The sequence below is a fragment of the Megalops cyprinoides genome, chromosome 5, assembly GCF_013368585.1.
Source record: "Megalops cyprinoides isolate fMegCyp1 chromosome 5, fMegCyp1.pri, whole genome shotgun sequence".
NCBI classification, from domain to species: Eukaryota; Metazoa; Chordata; class Actinopteri; order Elopiformes; family Megalopidae; genus Megalops; species Megalops cyprinoides.
The window spans coordinates 19,428,031-19,450,028 of record NC_050587.1 but is presented as its reverse complement, the minus strand read 5'-3'; the positions used below and the strand labels follow the sequence as shown (position 1 = coordinate 19,450,028).

The 21,998-nt window shown below is 41.4% G+C and overlaps 1 protein-coding gene across 6 annotated transcripts in view; it reads right to left on the bottom strand.

Annotated features, from left to right (window-relative positions):
* mef2ca (myocyte enhancer factor 2ca) overlaps positions 1-21,751 on the bottom strand; it is a 69,026-nt gene extending 47,275 nt beyond the window's left edge. For 5 of the 6 annotated variants that reach the window (XM_036528326.1, XM_036528331.1, XM_036528330.1 and 2 more), the window contains exons 1-2: positions 21,544-21,751; positions 13,041-13,160 (exon numbers count right to left, since the gene is read on the bottom strand). The gene's annotated coding sequence lies outside the window, so the exon portion shown is untranslated. Of the gene's footprint in view, positions 1-11,227; positions 11,616-13,040; positions 13,161-21,543 lie in introns of those variants that run through there. The other variant, XM_036528328.1, reaches the window with a different exon arrangement.
* Positions 21,752-21,998: the final 247 nt, after the last annotated feature.

Below are 21,998 nucleotides of genomic sequence, written 5' to 3'. Positions count from 1 at the left end.
CATGCAAAGCACTAAGTTGCTGTGTCGCATCTTGAGGTTTGAAACCACACTTTGGCAGAAGAGCTCCTGGCAGCCCAGATGGCCCAGCCATTTTGAGGAGAGTTTAGGGAAGTAGGTTTGTGTGACTTGGGGGTTGCAGGTTTGACTCTCTGCAGGTGGTGTGATGAAGTCTCAGCATCATGCAAGGTACTTAAATGTGAAACCTAACCTACAGAAACCACACAGGATAAAGGAGAACTGTTCACCAAATGAATAGTACTAATATCAGATGCGTTCAGTGAGGTTATGATCACACACAAAGCACACCCTCTTGACAAAACACCAATGGCTCATTGCTCAAGTGCCAAGTTTTGACTTTACCGGACACAGCTTTCAAGCACACAAAAGTCAATCTTTTGTGAACCTTTTGGTTCAAGTCACTTCAGTGCTTCACTAACAGTCACTGAGCCTACAGGACAGCACCTCACTACATCTTCAGCTCTGATAGGTTCAGTCTGCACAGACACTCGCTTTTTTCCGGCATGAAAAGTTCCAGCCTCCAACTTGCCTGCATTTCATTCCCGTACCTTTGACATCCCGAATGCTGAACGTTGCTGTGAAAGAAATGCGTGATGTGAGATGTTCTGTCATGCCTTTCCGCCTGATGCGGCGTTGCGCGCCACTCCATTTGCATAAGTTCCTTCGCCGTGCGTGTGTGTGTGTGTGTGCGTGCGCGAGCGTGTTCGTCGCACAGCTGCTGCGGTCTGTTTGGTGCGTGTGATCAGTGCTGGTGACAGGACAGTTTGGGTTTCTGCCATCATCACTGCATGCAAAATAAAACCCCTCACATTCTGCTTTCACTCCTCTGAAGTGGTTCAATAAAAGCAACTCTGATGTGTTAGACAGTCCCTGGGACTTGCCGCTGAAATACAAATTCTAAACATTCCACAGAGCTAATGGAGATAGTATTAAATACTGTTCATCAGCATCATCATTACTGTAGTCACTATTGTAATTCGTGTTATATAACACATGATTATGTTTATTATTTGAACTACATTTACATTTATTCATTTGGCAGACGCTTTTATCCAAAGCGTTGTTACAGTTGTTTTACAACGTCATCCATTTATACAGCTGGATATTTACTGAGGCAACTGTGGGTTAAGTACCTTGCCCAAGGGTACAGCAGCAGTGTCCCAGCAGGGATTGAACCGGCAACCTTTTGGTTACGAGTCCTGCTCCTTAACCACTATGCTACACTGTCGCCCTTAGTCTTTGTCATACTTTGTCATACTTTGTCCGTACTGTCGCTATACTTACTGTATGCACTTTTGTAAGTCGCCTTGGATAAAGGCGTCTGCTAAATAAATGTAAATGTAAATGTAAATAATGGCATGGCATGATGATGATGATGATGATGATGACTGATAAGCACTACTTGCTAATCCTTCTTTAGAATCGTTTTTTTAAGTTAAATATCAGTACACATAAATGAAAACGGTACCACACAATCTGAGACCGTTCCTCATCATTTCTGGTCTGAGATGGAAAGTTGTGGGATAGGAGAACAGCCTTGTTTCTCTGCAAGAGAGGTCTCTCTGCAATGGCCACATGCTACAGAGTAAAAATGTGCCTGACTTCCCCAAATCCCTGGGCTCTCCTTACTGCTTCACTGTTCACATGACCCCTGCTGCCCCTAGACTAGTGACAGTTAGTGCTGCACTCCTCACAAAATCTGTCCTTGCATTCTGAAATTGGTGGGCGCACACAACTGTATAATTCTCTTATTGTTCTTCATTTGCTCCAACTGTTCACAGCTTATTTATTTGCTGAGATACCCCCTTTCTAGAGCTCACACTTAAAGCAATGCCTTCATACACCCAAAAATTCTTACTCAAGCGGTTCATGTTTATTACTTTGCTCAGGGGAACAACAGCAGGATCACTGGTTTAAGCCCTGTCCATTATTCATTGCTCCACACTGCTTTACTACTTTCAAAATGTCTTGAGTGGCAGGTTGAAACTCCACCCACTGACCCTGTCCCTCTGCTGGTGACCCTCCCACTGGGTATTTCCCTAGTCCACAGCACAGCCAGTTACCCCTGCTGCCACATAAGTGCCTAATTACATGGGCAATTAACCGTGGGGGCGAGAGCAAATCTGAGGCTCATCCCCATTACTGTTCCCAGGGTTTATTTTGCCGTTGGTGTAGAAAAGAGAAGCAACGGAGAGCGAGAAAGGCAGACAAAAAAGGTAAAAAAAAAAAAAAAAAGATTTCAGGTACACTTCCCAGTGATAAAAAACTGCCTTTTTCCCTGAGATCTTCATGCTGATTATTCTTTTTCTCTACCTTCACAGAACTAGGTCATTGACAAAGCCACATGGCAGTGAACAACACACACACACACACACACACACACACACACACACACACACACACACGCACACACACAAAAGACATTCTGTGCGGTACTGAAAGGCATCGAAAGCTGGCACGCTCCCCAAATGAAGCTGCCGCAAGTACATTAATGATACGAGGCGTCACAAAAGGCATGGGGGGAAATTAGCGTGCAAAGCGTTCAAAGCACCTGCCATTATGGTACTAGAAACCTTTCTACCCTAGATCTCCATTCTCCTCGCAAGGTTGGCCCCCCTTAATAAGATTATTAGTCCCTCCATTAAGGGAACAAATCCACAGCTCACTTATAAAGTGAACATCCAACTCAAATATAGTGCACAAGCCTAAATATGATGCAGAATAGCCTGCTTCTTGTATGTACGAATTGTTTTTAGCATTTTTTTCAAGCAATATGTACAGTTTATCCACAAACTTGGCTGCCCATATATTTTACAGACAGATAAAAAGGAAGTGGGCCACAGCCTGATTGCACATCAAATGCCTTTGGCAGATGCCAATATCTGGTTCTTTCTGCACTCTGTGTGTTTGACAGCACAGCATGCAGTATTGTCTCACAGCGCTGCTGCTGCCATCTTCCATATCCTTAAGGTCTTTTTTCGGATTGCCCTAACCACAAAACTGATCCATCCTCTGCTCGGTTCTGACATGAACTACTTCATTATGAGGCCAGCTGGCATCCAGTCCCTCTCCTCTTGCTTAGGAGCCGCGAGAGGTGTGCAGAGAAACAGACCAGGCCAGACTCCCGGGTCCACAGGTATCTCAAAGAGGCAGGAAAAACAAGCAGGGAGACTGTTTGCAAACCCAGTTTGATCAAGCCACATCATTAATCCTAATTAAAAACTGGGGCCCAGCAGGAACACGCGGGGCAAGGCAAACATGGTTCATGGGGAATTCCAGGGCTCCGATTTGGACTGACACGGGACCAGTTCTGCCCCTATGCACGGTTCTGCACCAGGTTCTTGTTCGGCACACCGCGGGAAGAAGGCCCTTCTCGTGGCAGCAGGCTGCCAAGAAGCACTCAAGCACTGTGACAAAAGGTCACAAATGAACCTGAGTCACTTTACTGATTCAAAATGGCAGATAGGTGAGTCTGAAATAGTCTTTACTGGTTAGCAACAGCAGGAATCGTGGGAGGCAGCTCAAAAAGTCAAATCGCTACAGGTGCGAGCAAAAACCTGTGACAAAAGGCTACAAGGCATGTATTTTTAGTCATCCAATAATGCCTCCTGTTTGTGCGAAAACAACCGTCTTTGTTAACAAGAAAAAGCACAGCATAAAGTGATCATGCCTGCAGTGGAAGGAAGAAAGCAAACTGCACAAAAAGAATGGATGCCACAGCGGTAGTGGAGCCAAATGGACAGTGCCCAACGAACTCCTGTTTGAAACCCACGCTGGTATTAGCTTTCACACACTTTCTTCGCAATATCACACTTTTTTATCAGTGTTGCTGAGTGGAAAATTTCCTCAACAACTGAGTGTGAAATGTGGTTCTTCAAGGTTTAGGGTGGATCTCATTCATGTCCTCCTGTTTTTTGATTAAAACAGTTTTTTTTTTTTAAATAATTTTTTTATATTATTTCAATTGTGGAGAGAACAGCCAACATTGTAATCAACTGAAATTTTAACACTGGATGGTTTGCCTACCCCACGCCTGGTGATGTTGGTTTATTGTATCTAACAGCCACTGCGTGCGGGTGTGAGAATTGCTCAGGCTTTCCCAGGGTGAGAAAGCTGATTGGCAGAGGATGTGACGTCAGCACCGTGGGCTTTTGCTGTAAACCAAGCCAGGATGACGGCAGGTATCCACACCAGCCCTCACGCTTCCTCTTCTATTTATAAACCACGTGTAAACGGAGCGCGGCTACAAAAATAAAACAATGAACTTTTTACCCCCGAAGAATAACAGCGTGGATCGCAGAGGCACACAGACTCGCTCACTCGCTCGCTCGCACACAAAAGCCAAACTCATGGCCAAGCTACTGTGTTTCTGTGGGAGTGCTCTTGAGGAAGTACGGGACGGGAGCCAATTTGCTTCTTAACTACGGCCCGGCGTCACAGAAATGCACGAGCGGGGAGGCTCAGCGTCCCCCCGTGCTGATGGCTCGCCTCGAACGATCCGTCGCCAGGCCCAGCTTCAGACAAGGTTATTTGTCTTTCCATCCAGCGTCGTCCATCGTGCCAAGAGCGGCGGAGGGGTCCATCCCCACATCCTCCGAGCCAGGGCTGCACTCTGCCGAGCTAAACCTTGAAGCGTAATGTGGATATGAGGTTTCAAATATAGTGCAGTCATCATTAATTATACATGCAACGGTGCTGCAAACTTCCTCCATCGGTCCTGCTCCTTCCAGCCTGTGCCTCAGTAAGGCTGGAGCGAAATGGACGGCGTCAGGCTGCGCTGTGGAAGAGCCGACCGAGATGTCGCACATCAAAGCAAGCAACACACAGGGCAGACGGCGTTGCGGGGGAAAACCCTCAATAACCCATTTGCTCTTGAGTGCTGTCCATTTCATCCCTTTATCATATTGTAATAGTCAGTGCGGGGAAAGTGCTCCACGGGCACAAAGGACAAAGTAGCAGTATCGGATCACTGCGTTTTAGAGGAGAAAAGCAAATATGATAAAAGGTTTCCATCTTTTGTTGTTTTTCAAAATGAAATTACCAAATTTCATTTTCCATAACCCTTTTTTGTTGTTTTTTTTTTTTTTTTGTTTGTTTGTTTTTTGGCTGAAGTGTTTTATTTGATTAAAAAAAAGAGAACAGAGTGAACAAAACAAGATTATTCCTTTCCAATTTCTGCCAGATTGACACAGCATTCTGTGCCGTGTTTTACACATGCACACTTGAACGGTGGCTCCCAAGCCTGGGTTTACTCCAGGTCAGCGCAGATGAAACCAAATCTGCTCTGCTGACAATGGTCCGTGGACAAGCCGAGGAAAACGTGCCTCTGAATGGCAGATTAGCCATTTTCTTTCGGCCCTCTCTGCCACAGAGTCCATGTGTACTAAAGGAAAACAATGCATTACAGCAAACAGCTGTATGCATCTATTGTATTCTCCTTGACATGTTTTTTTTCATCTTAACAGACATTTCCACTAGGATTAATTATGCACACAGAAAAGATTGAACCACTTCACTGATATAGTGAGTCACCCAGTTACCATTTCATCTGCAGGCCCTGATTTATTTAAACAAGACTTTTCTATACATTAAAAGGCCCTTCATTTTCATTTAGATCATGTAACACTCCAGTCTAGCATGTAACTGCATCTGCGTGGGCGCCTAAAACTGCAGAATATACCAGAATACTGAATCTACTGTGCTGGGAGCAGCGAAAGGTGGATGTTTCTGTTTCCCTGCCAAGTGCCTCCAAAGGGTTAAGTGCTCCTGAACCTGCAGTGTGTAGATAAAGCTAGCCCCAGCGCACACGCTCTCAGTCACTCTTAAACAAGAGCAGGGAGAATGACACCAGCGGCATGTTCTGACACATTCTTTTCACAAGCTAAACCCTGTTAGTGACAGCAGAGCAGATTACCTGCATCTGCTGGGAATCGGACAAATAACAGTGGAAAGAAACGCACTTGTGTACCTTGGCAGGACGCTGTCTGCGCCTACATTTGAGGGGACAGAAACCTGCCCCAGCTTTGTTGCAAACCGCATTTTCAACAATGCCGACTGGATTTCACAGGACCTTCCATGCCTAGGCTGCAGGTGACAACAATAGCTGGACTTTTTGTGCGCAGAAAAAAAGACGAAAATCAAACAGAAGAGTTTGTCTTGGGTATCTCGTAACCTTTCCCTACATCACAAAGAAAGAAGTGATGTTAACAAAATGGAGAGCCTGCAATGCATAAGTGAGACTTTTTTTTTTTTTTTTTGCAAATCTTTCAATTCTCTGGACCAAATTAAAGGGTGGACACAAGTCCATGCTTCACCTCCCTCTGACTTGCGATCACAGGGTCTGCTAAAAATACCCTCTTTAATGCTCACTTTCCAAGAGAATTTTCAGATTAATGCTACGTGCGGCGGAGGAATAAAAGCCTCTCTGTGCACGGTCTCCTCACAGGAGGATGTTACAGGGTGAACCGACTATTTTGCCCCTGTGACAAAGATAAATTACATTTGCTGGAAAATATTTCAGTTTTTCTGGGCAACGTCCAGAGGAACCGCTGTGTGAACAGAATCAGTGATCCTGCTTGCTTGCCACAGCAGCAAGTTACAGGTCCTCCACTGTGCTTCTGAATGGGCCTCCTAGGCCAGGGTTTATGTAGGAGTTAAAGGTGAAACATGCAAATATCCACAATAAAAAAAAGAAGGAAAAACGTTCCATTAACTAAAACTTTTCAAGAGCTTTTTTTAAGAAACATGCTTTTAAGATTATATATAGTTTTAAAGAGATGCCTTCTAATGATGCTTCTGGATTTTGTCAGAATTAAAACTGAAATTCAAACCTCCACGCACAGCTGCTGAAAAATAAAGCAAATAAACGCATGCTGTCATAAAACCAAGCCTGTAATTACTAAACGCTGACCTTCACTGGCATACCGCATACATGGAGTGCAGGCCTGCGCATCCATTTCAAATTAATGACAACAGCCCAACATATTATTTTAATTAGTTCCTAAGAGTTGATGGCGAAGAACTGGCTCAATATTAAGTCAGATGCACATCTTCTAGACCGAGTCTGCATGCATCTCTCTTTTCCCTTCCAGTCTTCCTTTCCTTTATATTTCTTCTCCATCCCCATCCCTATTCATCCAAGGAAGAAATTCAGCCAAGATTCTCATCCAGATGTGAACTTTTTGATGTCTATTGGCTGGGCCATAGTGTGTAATATTAACCAACAGTGATGGGACCACCCAACTGCACAGTTTACCCCCCAAAGATCAGGCCAGACCAAGAGACTTGTTCACCCTTTCCAACCGTTTATAACACATCACATTTTAAGAGGAACTGACTAGCTGTAGCTCAGCAAAGGTACAGAGTACCATGCCAAAAACACTCTTCTCTACTAGACTGATTATCCAGGATGCTCGACACCAGACTTTCAACCTGACTTGCCAGACCACGTCATCTTTCATGACAACATTTCCTTTCCGCTTCTGAAAGAAAGAAAAAAAAAACCTCATATACGCACATACTCCTACAACATACCCCCACACAGCTAACATTACGTTATATGCAAAGATATTTTAAAATGTGTTTTACAATTACATTCAAACATCAAAGACAGTTATATTCCACTGTGATCTTAAATACCCAGGTGAATTTACCCAGAACATCCTTCAACACTTAATGGAGAGATAACAAGTCGCTGAACGTCAGTGTTAATTATCAGATAGAGTCAGCGGAGGTTCTGTTGTTGTGCTAACCCTGCATGCATTAATATACATGTACTTGCATAAATATATTCAAAAACAACAATGAGACTGCAAGTGAATTCATTTCCCTTTTGAAATGCTGCAAAGACACAGCAATTCACTTTAAAATCATGAATTTTTGTTGCTGTAAGACAGGACTTAATTGTCTGACCCTAATGAAGAAGGTGTCTACCAGTGCGTGCTTTCCCTTTTGCACTGAAATCATAAACAGTGGCCTACTAGATAAGGCTGTTCATAGCTATTGATTACTGTTACTGGTGTTATAATAAAAAAATCTCTAGAGTGTCTTTCCTTCCCATTCACAGCAGTGCACAGGTAACACCTGCGCAAAGAGCCATTTATATTTCATGAGAGGTCTTCCAAAGAGTCCTCAACATATAAAATATAATTGTTTACATCTGCTTGTGAGGGACACAAACCGCTTCTATCTATGGTGTAAAAATCCTGTTGTGCAATTAAAAATGGGACTAAACAAGAAAGAGACGGATAAAGCTACAACAGCACATGCAGGCTTAAAAGTCAAAAAAATATATAAAACAAATACTAGATGCACCAACTAAAAAACATATGAAGAACTGCTGTCTTCACATCAAACATACATCTTTATATGATTATCTGTATATCTAAATAAAATTTTAAAAGCTGCAGTGTTATTTTTTTATTTTCAAACTGTAACTTTCGCATTTCACTTTTCACTGACACAGTTCACTTTCAGTTATGGCTTAATGCTATCAAGAACTGCAGATGTCAATTACCCTTCGTTGCAGTGAAATCAAAAATACACAACCTAAAGCAAATTCTGGATTCCTTGAGTGATAATTTGACCCAGCCTTTATATAAGATATCACTAGCCTTCAATCGAGTCACAGAGAAGCATTTCCTTTTAAAAAAAATTGGTGTAGGGTTAAAGAAATTTAAAAAAATCACACACACCCATAATTAAATAAAGAGAACAGAATCTACCAATCCCCCAGCAGGGCTCAAAGTACTGGTGAGCCCGCATTTGAGTTGTGCTTGACACTGTCGGAGCAGCCAGGTGCTACTGTCCCCCTTTGTAAAAATCATCTGGACCCCATGTGTGCCACGCCATGCCCCGGCAATCGGCTCAGGGCTCTGGCCAATCAGAGCGACACGTGGACCGCCTAATCCTCCTTTTGTGAGGCAAGTAAGACTCTGTTGTCACTGTTGGTTTTGTGAATCAGACACAAAATCCGGAGTGATTTCCCAGGGACGACAGGTCCATCAGGAGGGGGAGGGGGGGTGATTGGGGGGGGGGGGTGTTGGACAATGAAAGTTGCGTTGTGCAGTTGGGGTGACTGAGGTTAGACAGTTTGGCTGGTTTGGTGGCTACTAGGTAAGAAGCAGTCCGCATGCAGTGGGTTTATCTGGCACTTAAAGAGATTACAGTACAGATAATCCCACAGGAACAACAACCAAGAAATACACTCAACAACTTAATTGATCATGCTCACCTTTCTACTGAGGCAGGCCCCTGTGCAATGCTAACTGTGACTCTATTACTGTAAAAAGCAACTACTCAGTTGACAGTAAAGATTTAAGGACATTGCCATATACTATTGTATATCATTTTAAATCCAGGGATATTATGATTTTTAGTCACTTTTTAAGGATTGTCATTATTTTTGATTCTCTTAATTGTTATATTAATGTATTTTCAAATTATTTCATCTTTCTTATACATGTAATTACTATGACAACTTTTTTCTCCTATTGCATATCATCTGTCATATACTGACAGCACAAATGCACGCTACTACCTATAAAGCAAATGGAGAATTCTTGGCTCGATGGGATCTGCTTCATCTAATGACACCCATACACCTTTAAGAATTTCACAAAAAAAGTAAGCAAAGTATGAACAAAATGGCTTGGGTGTCTGGGGAAACTGCTTTGGTGAAAAACAAATTTCATTCCTGTACTACCCTGCTAAAGAACCAACAGAGCATGCTTTCATTCCATACAGAGAACTTGAGGTAGACTTATTGTCATTAGAGTGTCACTTATTGTCATTGGATTTTATTTTTAATTGAGGCTTTAGTCCCACACGATGTAAGGTAGAAAGATAAATATTCATACAGTCACAACATTTCACAGGCATTGGTTTAACAGTAGAAGGGTGCCCTTGGTTCATAGGTGGCAATATTCCTACCGCCAAACCTCTGGGCATCGCAGTTATTGTGTCCTATATAACCATCTTTGCTCTGCGACCACAATGCCCGCCGCACGCTGCCAGCAACAACATCAGCAGCAAGAATTCTCCCCGGCACAGCTAGAAGTGCTGGCCACCTACGTCCGAGTTTAACGGCGCTAAGAAAACAGAGTAACTTCAGTTCCTAAAATTGCCATCATTAAGTCAATCATCGGGAACATGCTGCTGAAAAGCAAACTTTTGCCAAGGTAGATCATTCTGTAAAGAGAAACACTAAAACACTGGCCCTTCGCCAGTATCTGCTTAGCCCTCCCGGGTCCTGGTATTTATCCGTCAGAGCATTTTAATATGATGAGGCTACGAATCAGGATATTACCTGAAACACAAGATCCTCAGTATTCTCATGCAACACCTCCAATATGGAGGTGTATCGCTTTAAAATCAAGGAAAGAAAAGTAACGTCACCTTGATGGCTGATGGGGAACAAGGGCAAAGTGACATATGCTGAGAATATTATGATTACTATTATTATTAATAGTAGTGTAAAAAATAATTCATTATCTATGTAGCCTATATGTTGGGTAAATCATTATCATAAACGATTCCATTGTTCTGTGAATCCTGTCTTCTCTTACTTTATGTTAAAGTCAGTCAAGAAGCCTATTTTGTTTGCGAAACATGATCAGCAAAAAAAGTAAAACATAATCACATATCCACTATCAGGAAAAACCCATAACTAGCTACACTAAATAACCTTAAAGAAAAATTTAATTGGACATCTTATCCTGGTATTGTTCTTGTGGTTGTTGTTGTGTTTGTTGATGCTGTTGTTGCTGTGGACGCGCTAGTAAGTTTCTCAAACAGGACACAATTTGCATGTAAAAGTAATCGGTGATTGCTTGAACAATGCTACCATTGTTATGATGTTATTGGAACAAACTTGCTGCAAGGTCGAATCAGTTGTAAAATATAAAATAAAACCACGCGGCAAAACCTTAATCCCCGCTTCAGTTGCGCTACTAACTTGTGGCTCGTTCCGAATAAATTGTCATTTTCACCAAAGTGGACTGACGCAGTCTGTATGAGCGGTCAGCTAACACATTTTCGTGTTGGAAGACGTTTAGGAAAACGTTGAAATCCCCTGTCAAACTACGGCATACGTCTCAGAAGTGGCATGATTTGCAGCGCTTTTTAGTAGTTCACATTACGTTCAGATGTCACAACACACGGAAAACCTTCCCTTTAGTAGGCTATACAACGACGGGAGCCCGTTACTTACTTTATTAGGCATGTAGCGGATCAAGTCCGGTAAGTGTCAGCGACAAGAGACGTTTTCGCGTGGCTCGCCCAGTTTACTTGTGCAATGTGGAAACCTTCTATGCACGCGAGAATCTCGCAAAAACTCACTTAATCCAGCAAGACAGGAATGGACTTCAAGTAAACGGTGGAAAAGTAGCTCTGGAATGGTGATACGACTAGCGTTTCGACTGAAGCGCTGAGGAAATGATACTGTCTTAAAGGATGGTGGAAAGCGTGCTTCAGTCTCCAGCGGCGTCTCGGAGATAGGGGAGGAAGGCTTAGCCAAGGAATGCTTAGCGATGATGTTGAGGTCTTGTCCTGTTCTCTCCAACAATCCTAGCCCAGTTTCTGTCTCTTTCTCCCTGCCTCAGTGCGGGGAGAAATAATCAGTTTCGTTATTGTAAAGGGGCGGGCTCAGATACACCAACTACTTTAGTGAAATATGTATTTGCGACGCACTAATGCACCGTTATCTCAAACGTAGTGAACCAGGGCAAGCAACCAAGAAGCGAGCGCAGTATGGGTATAACTTTAATATTGTAGTATTGCAAGTACATAATGTTGTATTTGTTCAATTATTTATTTCGAACAGTGTGAAAACATGGTAAGATATGAAGGAGATGACACAGTTACCTACGAAAAAGATGATTTCTTCGATAGACTTTGAAACCGAGAATACGTGATTTTCATCTGGTTTTCTCACTTAAAATTTCATGAATATTATTTTGATGATAAGGTCATCATCTTGTAAATGATGTTTGACATACACATACACTACAGCTATATAATAAAGCGTCGCTTGTTGTAAATTGGAATTTTGTCCCATTGGGTCTTTAGATTTGACGGAGCATCTTTAAACAATAGCCCGAGAAAACAGTTGAACGGAGAAATTACTCCAGATTATTTCAAACTATAATCTCAAAACAAATGTCTTAAAGAACTGTCTGTGTAATCAATACAGATGATTCAATGACGACTGATGGCTGTATGATGTTGATATGTATGTTATTCGCTATTTATTCGCTATTACTGCAAAAATCACAAGAGTACTATACTTTTTATTTGAAAAATCTATGGATGTATTATTTCTCTGTAAACGAGTGCAGACGAATAGACTATTGTCGTGTTATTTCCCGGAATTATACCAATGATAACATTATTATTATTATTATTATTATTGCATAGTAAACACTAAGCTCTCCATAAACAGACAGTAATTGAAAGAATGCAAAGATGAAGAGATGACATCACAGACAACATGGCCAAGAGGGAACTGACAGAGAAGGCAATAAACAACTCCCGATGAGCACTGTCCACAGTAGGTGAATGATGATGGTGATGATGATAAAGATGCTGTTGATGTCAGTCTATGTATCATTATCACCGTTAATAATCCCCAGCACACAAAAAATTTAATTGCACATACATATTTCTCAAGATTCATTTTTTGTACCATATGTTCATTTGCAATTAAATGTAACACTGCAAATTAAATCAATCAATACTTATGCCCACCAATCGGCAGGAAGCAGACAAAACATCTTGTGTACTGTAACTAAATACTAAAGTATCTATTTACAGTACAGGCAGTACCACCTTTATGGTACACATCACTTTAATCTTTAATCACGCTTCCGTGTTCCTTGCCACCATGATTGATAGGCTGGAAACTCTGGAAGATCTGGATTTTTTTTAAGCATGCCAAAGGGTCTACCGTTGACCATGCATGAATTGCTGTCACTATGGCATGAGTCTGACTGAACTTTAGCACATCAGATGCAGCTGACACCTACCACATGCACGTCCCCCTCTGTCAAAACTTCAGCCTCAGATCCTGCCGTCTGTCTACCGCTTGGTGCTTCAGTGTTTCATGAGAAATGTCTTCCCAGGCTTCAGGGCTTTTTCTTTGGCACCTAGGAGTAAGAAGGGAAAAAAAAGACTTGTGACTGCCAACATATTGGATTCCAGACAGAGTTAACCACATGGGACCCGATACAGGCAAGGATTTGGTTCAAAGGAAAATGTACACACGATCAACCACCCTCCTCCACGATAACAAGTACTAATATAGTTTTTTCATCTCTTTACCTAGTGGACGATCTTATTCAGAGCAACTTGGGAGGCCATCATGGAAAGGTACATACAGTGCATATCATAAGCGCTGCAAGATAATGTACAGAATAGCACAAAATAGACATCACTGATATGTTATCAAGCTAAAAATATATTCAATATAAGCATATCAGATAAATAACTAAAATGTCCATAAAGAACAAAGTGCCTCTCAAAGAAGTGTAAATGCATCCATATAGCTATGACATGCAGTAAACATAATGATGTTCACGGTCGAGAAATCAACAATTGTAATAAATTGTAACAATGTTGTCATGTCTCTATTTTCATGAGAGCCTATTCTACTGTAGCCAGTCTGGGACACACCAAATCACAGATCTGCCACATAGTGTGACCAAAGGAACGCAGGTCAAAAAGAACCTACCACTGGGGAAAGGACAATCAATTCATGGGGGTTATAGTGACAGTGGCAGGTCCACACCCTGGCCCTACACATTGGCACAATGGCAATCATGAAACGGGAGCAGTGTTGGTCCAAGCATTAGGACCAATCAGCATGGCAGCTACACCCACCAAAGACTCAAATCCTGGGATAACATCTACAGAACCAAAACCAGTCTCTGGCGCATCCCTTTTTGGGGAGCATGATCCATACCTTCCTGGAACAGCAAAACCAACAAGTTGGACATGTTAGGGAAACCGAGCTGTCTCAGATTTGACTGATCAAGGAATGATGAACACCCACTTGATACTCTAACTCCAAGGTTGTTGCATGAGATTGCAGTATGCAGTCAGTCTGTATGGTGAGTGTGTGCGCAGTCACTGGGTCAGAGCAAGTCACTTGAATATGCTCCTTATGTGTCCTCGGTTTCCTCCGGCTTCCACATTAAACTTTTAACCCTGTAAGGCAGTTGTTGAGTTCATTTGTAAATATCTGCAAAATAGTTTTAAATAGATTGTAGTGTTTTCTGAAAATGTATTTACTTATTTCCGAGAACGTAAAACCCATTTGTGTTCACAGTGCCCATATTCAGGTACTAACCTTATTGTTTTAAAGGACATCTACATTGTTGATCTATATGAAATCCTTTCCTTTTGAAGCCTTGATCACATTTTGTCTTATCTTCCAAATGCTGACGCTGGCCCTCATTATCACAAATGAAACCTCTAATGTCTTTGCATCCAGTGAATATCGTGTGTAGAAACATGATTAGGTGAACCCTGAGGAATCTAAAATATTCTGACCATTAATGTTAACTTACTTAGAGTAGTTTGGAAAAATCAAATTATGTGTCAGACTAGGAAGCTACAATAAAGTCTGAATATGTCATACCATGTACTGCTTTCACTCTTTCACTCCAATCCCCCCTCCACACACATACACACACACTGAAATGCCATGAGTAGCCTTTATGTAATTTCAAACAACACTGCACCTTTTCAGTATGGGAGACACTCTTTAAAAACAAGTGCTTACAAAATGCCTGTCATGCATTCTAATTGACCATTTCCCATAACCCTCTCTTGCCCTCACACACACACACACACACACACGGGCATACAAGCCCCCTCAGGGGAGTACTTTACAGTTAACATTTTTCCCCTGAATCTGCCAAGTATGTAGGGTATGATCCTACGGTGAACTTTATTAGTGTCGATGGAGCTGCCAAGCTACTTTCCAGTAGCTGAAATATGAATGCAGAAATTGTTATGATCATGACTTTTTAAAGGCACAGTGTAAACATGAGCCTTTTAAGATTTATGAAATCGCTTGTTCTTAGAAAGCAGCCCTAATACGGAATGGCTGAATGAGTGCACAACCCAGTCTTGGCCTGCATTCCTTTTGTAATTCCTGACAGAGGCCACATGTCTTATCTGGTTTGGAGAAGAGAGAGATGTGTGACACATGATCAGATAAAATATGTATTAAATGACCTCACCCTTTACAGCACACGAAGAAAAACAGCTTTAATGAAAACATGGTAAACATGAAAATACTACATGATTGTGTGTGTGTGTGTGTGTGTGTGTGTGTGTGTGTGTGTGTGTGTGTGTGTGCATGTTTGTGTGGTATGTGTTGGTGTGTACATGTAAATGTGTGACTGTTTGTGGGTGTGCATCTACTGTATGTGTGCACCGTGTGTATGCTGGCACCTGTGTATGTGTGTGTGTGTGTTGGTGTTTGCATGTGTGTGTGGTATGTGTTAGTTTGTATGTGCATGTGTCTATGTGTGTGTGTGTGTGTGTGTGTGTGTGGTGGGGGGGTATGGATATGTGTGTATTTGTACTTGCATGTAAATGCCCTGCACTTTGTAGTCCCTCTGACTACCACTTTGGGACCTGGAGTAGCCATGCAGTAGCCATTTGGAGATATGCAGTTATAAACAGCAGCATGCATTCTTGGTGAAGCATTGTGCATTACCACTATTATTACCTCAAAAATCTGGGAACAGATTATTTAATCTCAATGCTGTTTTTATATCAAGTAGAAATTAATGCATAGCATTTAACAACCAGCTATTATTTGAATTCAGTGGAAATGACAGCTTCACAGTCCTAAACCTCCCAGGATGTGGTACATAAAATAAGTGAATAAAGTGTTACACTGAATGACATATATAATAAAACTTTAAAAAGGGTACTGGACATGGGGACATTTGGGGAACAGCTTCTTTTGCATTCTGTATAAATCTGCTAACCTCAATGACCTGAGTGCTGGGCAGAACTCAGCTCATACATGATGATGTTAAGATGGCCCTACTACACTAAAAATATTTGGGATATGCCCAGTGCCCAGTAATATCAAAAGATATTTTTAAAAAAACTACATATGTCTGTATGAAGTTACGATCAGTAAAGACAGGCTGTTAATATAACCCTGTTATACCTGCTTTGAAGGCAAACCACAGGAGAGATGCATTCAGTCATTTGCATGTTCTGTTGAGCAAACAGCCCCAGATGCCACTGTACACCATTGATCCATTATAGATGAAGCACAAGAAGGGAAACATGCTGTCCTTTGTTGCACACAATGCTCCTGTTTCACCATCAAGGCGATGCCTCGGAAAGGTCCCCTCCGGAGTGCCTGCTCCGGCAGAGCCACCAACACGTCTCGCTTGCGTCACACCTTCTACCTTTCAGGCTCCGGGTCCTTTACAGCTAGCTAATTTGTGTGGAACTGGACTGAATACAGCACCAAGATAAGCTGTTCAACCATGGCAAAGCTATTGGCTGTTCCACTGAATGTTCAACAGTTCCCAGTATGAAAACATGTTTGTATCCATTACTCCCTGACACCACTCTACAGGATTGCAGTACTGGATGTCACCAGAGGGAGTGCTCTGAAGCCTCTCAGTGAATAAATTTAGGATAATAAATTGAACTTGGATTGACCTTAATAAATTTTTTGTTTCAGACATTTCATTTTGCAATGAAGACCATTTGAGGTTCCTAACCTCAGAAGACGTCCTGGTTAAATAAAGGTCAATAATAATAATAATTTGGACAAATGAATTGTTTTAAATTTGTCATCCTTAATTCGACTACGTAACTCCCAGTGTAAACCCAGCATAGAATAGGTTGCAGGTCCTAGACTGTTGTCAACAGATTTTGAATAAAAATATTTATGTTTGTCCATGTTTTGCATATAATGTAATTTATAAGTAACTTTAGCATATAACATTCATAAAAAGACACCATCATTTCTGGCATTTTCAAGTTTCCATATTCTGAAGTGCCAAATCCTGTAAGTGACTGTCACTGTCAGCTATATGAATCCAAATTTTTGTGTCAGTGATATATATTGCAGTTCCATAGTTTTCATTTATCCTATACTGTCTTCAAAGTGAAAGAAACTATTATTTCTATGGGTCCCTGTGTGACTAATAGAAAAAAAGTATCTAGAATATTCCAACTGTTCAGTAATATCAAAAACTATATTAAAGGTGTATATGTTTAGATGAAATCATGAGCAGTAAAGATCATCCATTGATATAACCCTACTGGAAGACTGCTTTGAAATGGGCTGTGCATTTATTCAAAGTGCCCTGTACTTGGATATTGCTTCATGGTTCCCTTTTTGGACCAATAGACTAGCTTTTGGCAGCCCTCAAATAATTTTTTATGATTTTAAAGGTCAGCAGAGAATTCTCTGGTAACTTGATGAAATTTGTACAATGACCTTATTGCTTTAGTCCTGTTCTGAGGTAAAATAAAGATGCCAGTATTATGTTTCTCTGAGCCGTAAAGGAGGCCGCTGACCAGTTTCCTGAACTCACATTTAAGCACTGCACTTCCAGGTGGTGATGAAGAGATTATACAAGCGCTCAGTCATGACATTTCAGGATAAAACAACCATAAGTCAAAATTCAAGAATAAAGTATCCGCACAAATGTCAGAGCGCTGCGGAACAAGAAAGCATTTATTGCTTTCCTTACTTTTGCTCAATTTTGTGCTTTTGTCCTTCTCAAAGGACGTAGCATTTAAAGGTTGTGAAAGTAAGAGTTACTCTCTAAATCCAAGTCTGTATTCCTGTCTGGGGTAAGCAAACTCGCTTCAGCTCTCAGAGATACATTTTCATGCCCCTCCTCGCCCACATACACCCCCCCCCCCCCCCCCCCGAGTTGTTGCCAGTGTGGTTCGCGCACAATCACGCGAGCTTAGCTGTGCTCCGTTGGACGAGGGCGATGGAGAGGCTGTATCTGGGCAGAACAAGGGCAGTGACAGCGCAGAAATATAAGCGCAACAGCACGGTGACGTTCTGGGCCAGCCTGCCCTGGCGTGAATCGCGAGCTAAAGAGAGCAGCTTTGCCCTCATCCATAATTAAAGAGGGAGCTCAGAGCGTGGGCACGCTGGCAATCCGTGTGCATTCTGCGTCCCCCTAACTGTGGCCCGCCCCGCCCTGGTGGAGGGACTCGCCCTGCAACACCTCCGCACGCCCTGCATGGGCCGCCACCCTTAGGTTGGCCCCAAAGCACTACCCTCAAAGACCTTCGTGCCTCGGTGACATGAGGGCTTTGCAAAACACTGGAACTCTACCGTCAGACTTTCCCCATTAGCGGAGCACAGCTGCTGGGTGGTGGCAGCTCTGCTAGAAGATTGAACGGCAACACAAAAACAGTTGTGCAACATTGGGTGACATTCGGTTTCATAATAAGCACTGCAATGACATCAATAGCATGATAACCCTGTGCAGTAAAGACAGCAATATAAAGGGGATTAATGTTCCACCAACGTAGAAAAATAGATTAGTCACAACATGTTGTATGTAGGTAAGAGATTATTTGTTATTCCACACAAGCATATTTTATTATAATTTCACAATGAACACATAAACAACCTCATTGTCAAAAACAATATCTATACGTATCTATGTGTATCTATTTATAAAGATGATTGATATTCCTTGATCATGCCAATCAATCCATTAAGTGGACAAAAATGTAAGAAAAAATGTAAGATGTATTATATTATTTTCTGAGTGTAATGTGTGTAACTAGACAAAAAAAAAACAATCATCATGTTATTGTAGCTTAATTATTGCAGTACAGTGCAGCGTTGAGCACAAGAAGGATACGGAACAATACATTCGCAGTGAAAAAATGGAGGCATTTTTAAAGTGAATTCTTATATTTTCTCTTTCGCACGTTAAACATTTCTACAACAGGGCCATAGCGATGCGGAATGCTATACTGTGAGCTGTAAGCGTCCATGCAGAAAAGCGTCCAGTAGGAACAGCAGAGATGCAGCACAGCAGGGATATTTCAAAGTGAACGGAGGATCGTTGTGAAAGAACGCACTGGCTGCAGTGAAAGAAAACAATCTGTTTCCTGATGTGCCTTTTTTTTTAATCAAAGCTGTGGAATTTTCCGAAAGTTTCGAGTGAGGCAACTGCTTTGTTAACTTAGTCAAAGTTTCTCAGATTTGTCTATGTAGGCTGTACTTCACCAGGAAACTTTACAGCATATCAAACCAGGACAAACATAGGATTATGTGTCACTGAGATGTATTGCTTTCCCTAGCCTGAGTGTGCACTATAATGGGATAAGTAATAAGCCAGGATATTTCTGCTCACGGTGAAAAAAGAAGCATCAAAATATTATTTATGTATCATATGAAGTTTTTTTTTTTGCTGTCAGTATGGGGAATTAAATACAATTACTTTTGTTTTAATTATAATCAAACATTTTCGGACAAAATATTCATAAATAATCTCTGTTTTCAAATGTCCACTTCAAACACATCAGAAAAGATTCCCTGAGCAGCACTTTGTTCTACATTTCTACAGCTCTACAAATTTGAGCATCTACTGAGATAGAAGGAGGAAAAATAAAAATAAAATGTTGTTTAAAAAATATAGATAGTAAGCAGCTAATAAATACAAGTTTTATTTATTTATGTATTTATTTATTTTTATGTATACAGAACCACTTTGGCCAAGAGGCAGTCACACAGTATTGTCAATAATATGTATGTAGGCTAACAGTGATTCAAAATTAAAAATGAAAAGTGCAATCTTATTTGTCTTATTTCATTTCTTATTCTTATTTCATTATTCTTATTCTTAGTTTTTCAGATCAATACCTACTTACTAACCTGCTTACTAACATCTAAATGTTCAAACTGAATTATGATTAATACATAGAAATGTGTTTGTCTTTTAGCATTGACGGGATCTTACAAAATAAAATGTATCACAAAAGTATCACGCTAAGGAAACTGGGATGGAACATGAGCACATTTTTACAGGCTGATCACACACAATAGTCCACGGGTTTGAAGCTGGACCCGTAAAATCCAACACACTGCTGTAGTGAACGCCCAACATCAGTTGGACTGCATTTTGCCAAATGTGCCCTTGACGTGCCTCTCAAGGACTGTGTTTGACTGAGCCCTCCCTGATTTATCAGTTTCTGCTGCGGCTCCCAAACCCTGATCCAGTCCAAAGCAGACATTCCCAACGGCAGTCAACAATGAAGACAGGGACATGAGAAAGATGAAGGAACTCTTCTGGTGTGTTATGAGTCAGTAATTATCTTTCGAGTTGGAATGTTATTTTTTCTCTTTTTTTTCCGTTTTTTCTAGACACCATAGTCTGACCTTTCCTTTCAGTAGAGTTTACCATTCATATGTGTGCTGTCCTATTTTTGGTGATCAAACAAGAGAAGACCCTCTAACAGCAAGGCACTGAAAAGACTCCTCAAACCCAAGTCAGTTTTCACCTTCAACCACCTTTCCTTTGTTGTATTAATATATGTATTTTTTTTAAACAAAAAGCACCAGGTTAAATCTTTGGTATGAGCCAATCAATAATAATACATTTTCATTCATGTAACTACTAGATAGATATACATAGATAGACAGTATTGGATCCCTTCAAAGTCACATAGACCAAAGCATGGTTTTTCATCACAGTTGTACAAGTCTTACATAAATAGAAGCAAAGAAGATAGAAATCAATTTGTTGTTTTCTTTTGAAACTTTTTATTTATTATTTTAGGACATTTGCCTTCTGCAATGTATGATTTTATCTCTATGTTTGGAAACATATGCTCCAATTACAGTTCCCATCTGTTGGTTTAATATGACAAACAGTCTCTGTTTCAATATGTATCCAACAATGAAATGCCCAAGCTGTACAATCTTAGTTAAATGTAATATTTCATCCTTCTGTGGCCACTAACATTGATACTTTAGGGGGCACGCTGTTTTTACAGAAAATAACCATTTGAGGTCATGTCATATGTACATGCACATCGCTAGACATGGCATAGGCAGGTGTTTTTAATAATTAACCTCGCCCAATAAATGAGTCCTGAGAACAACAAAAACAGCACAAAATAAACTGTCTTTTCACTGAACTGAACCATAAAGCATGCCTAAATGACACCATGTAAAATGTAAACTTAAACATCTCTTGCCAACTTGGATGGGGGATTTCATAATATATAGAAATGAGTAGTGGCAGCTGGTTGGCTGCCTCTGCCCAGCTCCCAATATTTTTCGCGCATGGAGAGATTTCTGCCGCTCAAACTCTTCCCTTGAAGGGGAAGCACTGAAGTGGCCCAGGGCGCGAGTGCTCGCCGCTCACCAAGGTCCGTTTGTTTGACTTAGCTTCGCGCGCCACAAACGTTCCAATTTTCCACTACACACTCAGAAATCCAAGCACACCCTGAGGGAGGAAAGAGGCAGGGAGAGGGACCAGCGTGCTCGAAAAAACTTACCCAGCGCCGTTGCTTGCTTCCTCAGGAAGTTACACCCTCCAGCACCTGCTGTGGGCCAGGTCAATCAAATATTCACAGGTTGTTTTTTTAAAAAAAAGATTAGAAAGAAAGATGGAAAAGAAGAAAGGGGGAAGGAAAGAGAGAGAGAAAGAAAGCCAGACCAGCTGGCTTTCAACAGAAACCCCAAGTTTGGGTTGTGTTTTGCTCAGATTGCTGTCTACATTGAACACTGGGAGCCCCCACCCACCCCCACCCACTTCGCAGAGACCTGCGCGATGCATGATCCTTCAACACATGTGTGTGCCAGCGCTTGGTCCACCTGTCCCCATCACTCCAGGGTATATTTAGCCGTGGAAGGTATCAGTGACATCCAGACCTTTGTCAGCAGTGGCACAAGAGCCCAGGATTATTGCCCCCAAAGGCAAGTGGCCATCCAACATGGAAAGAAAAAAGAA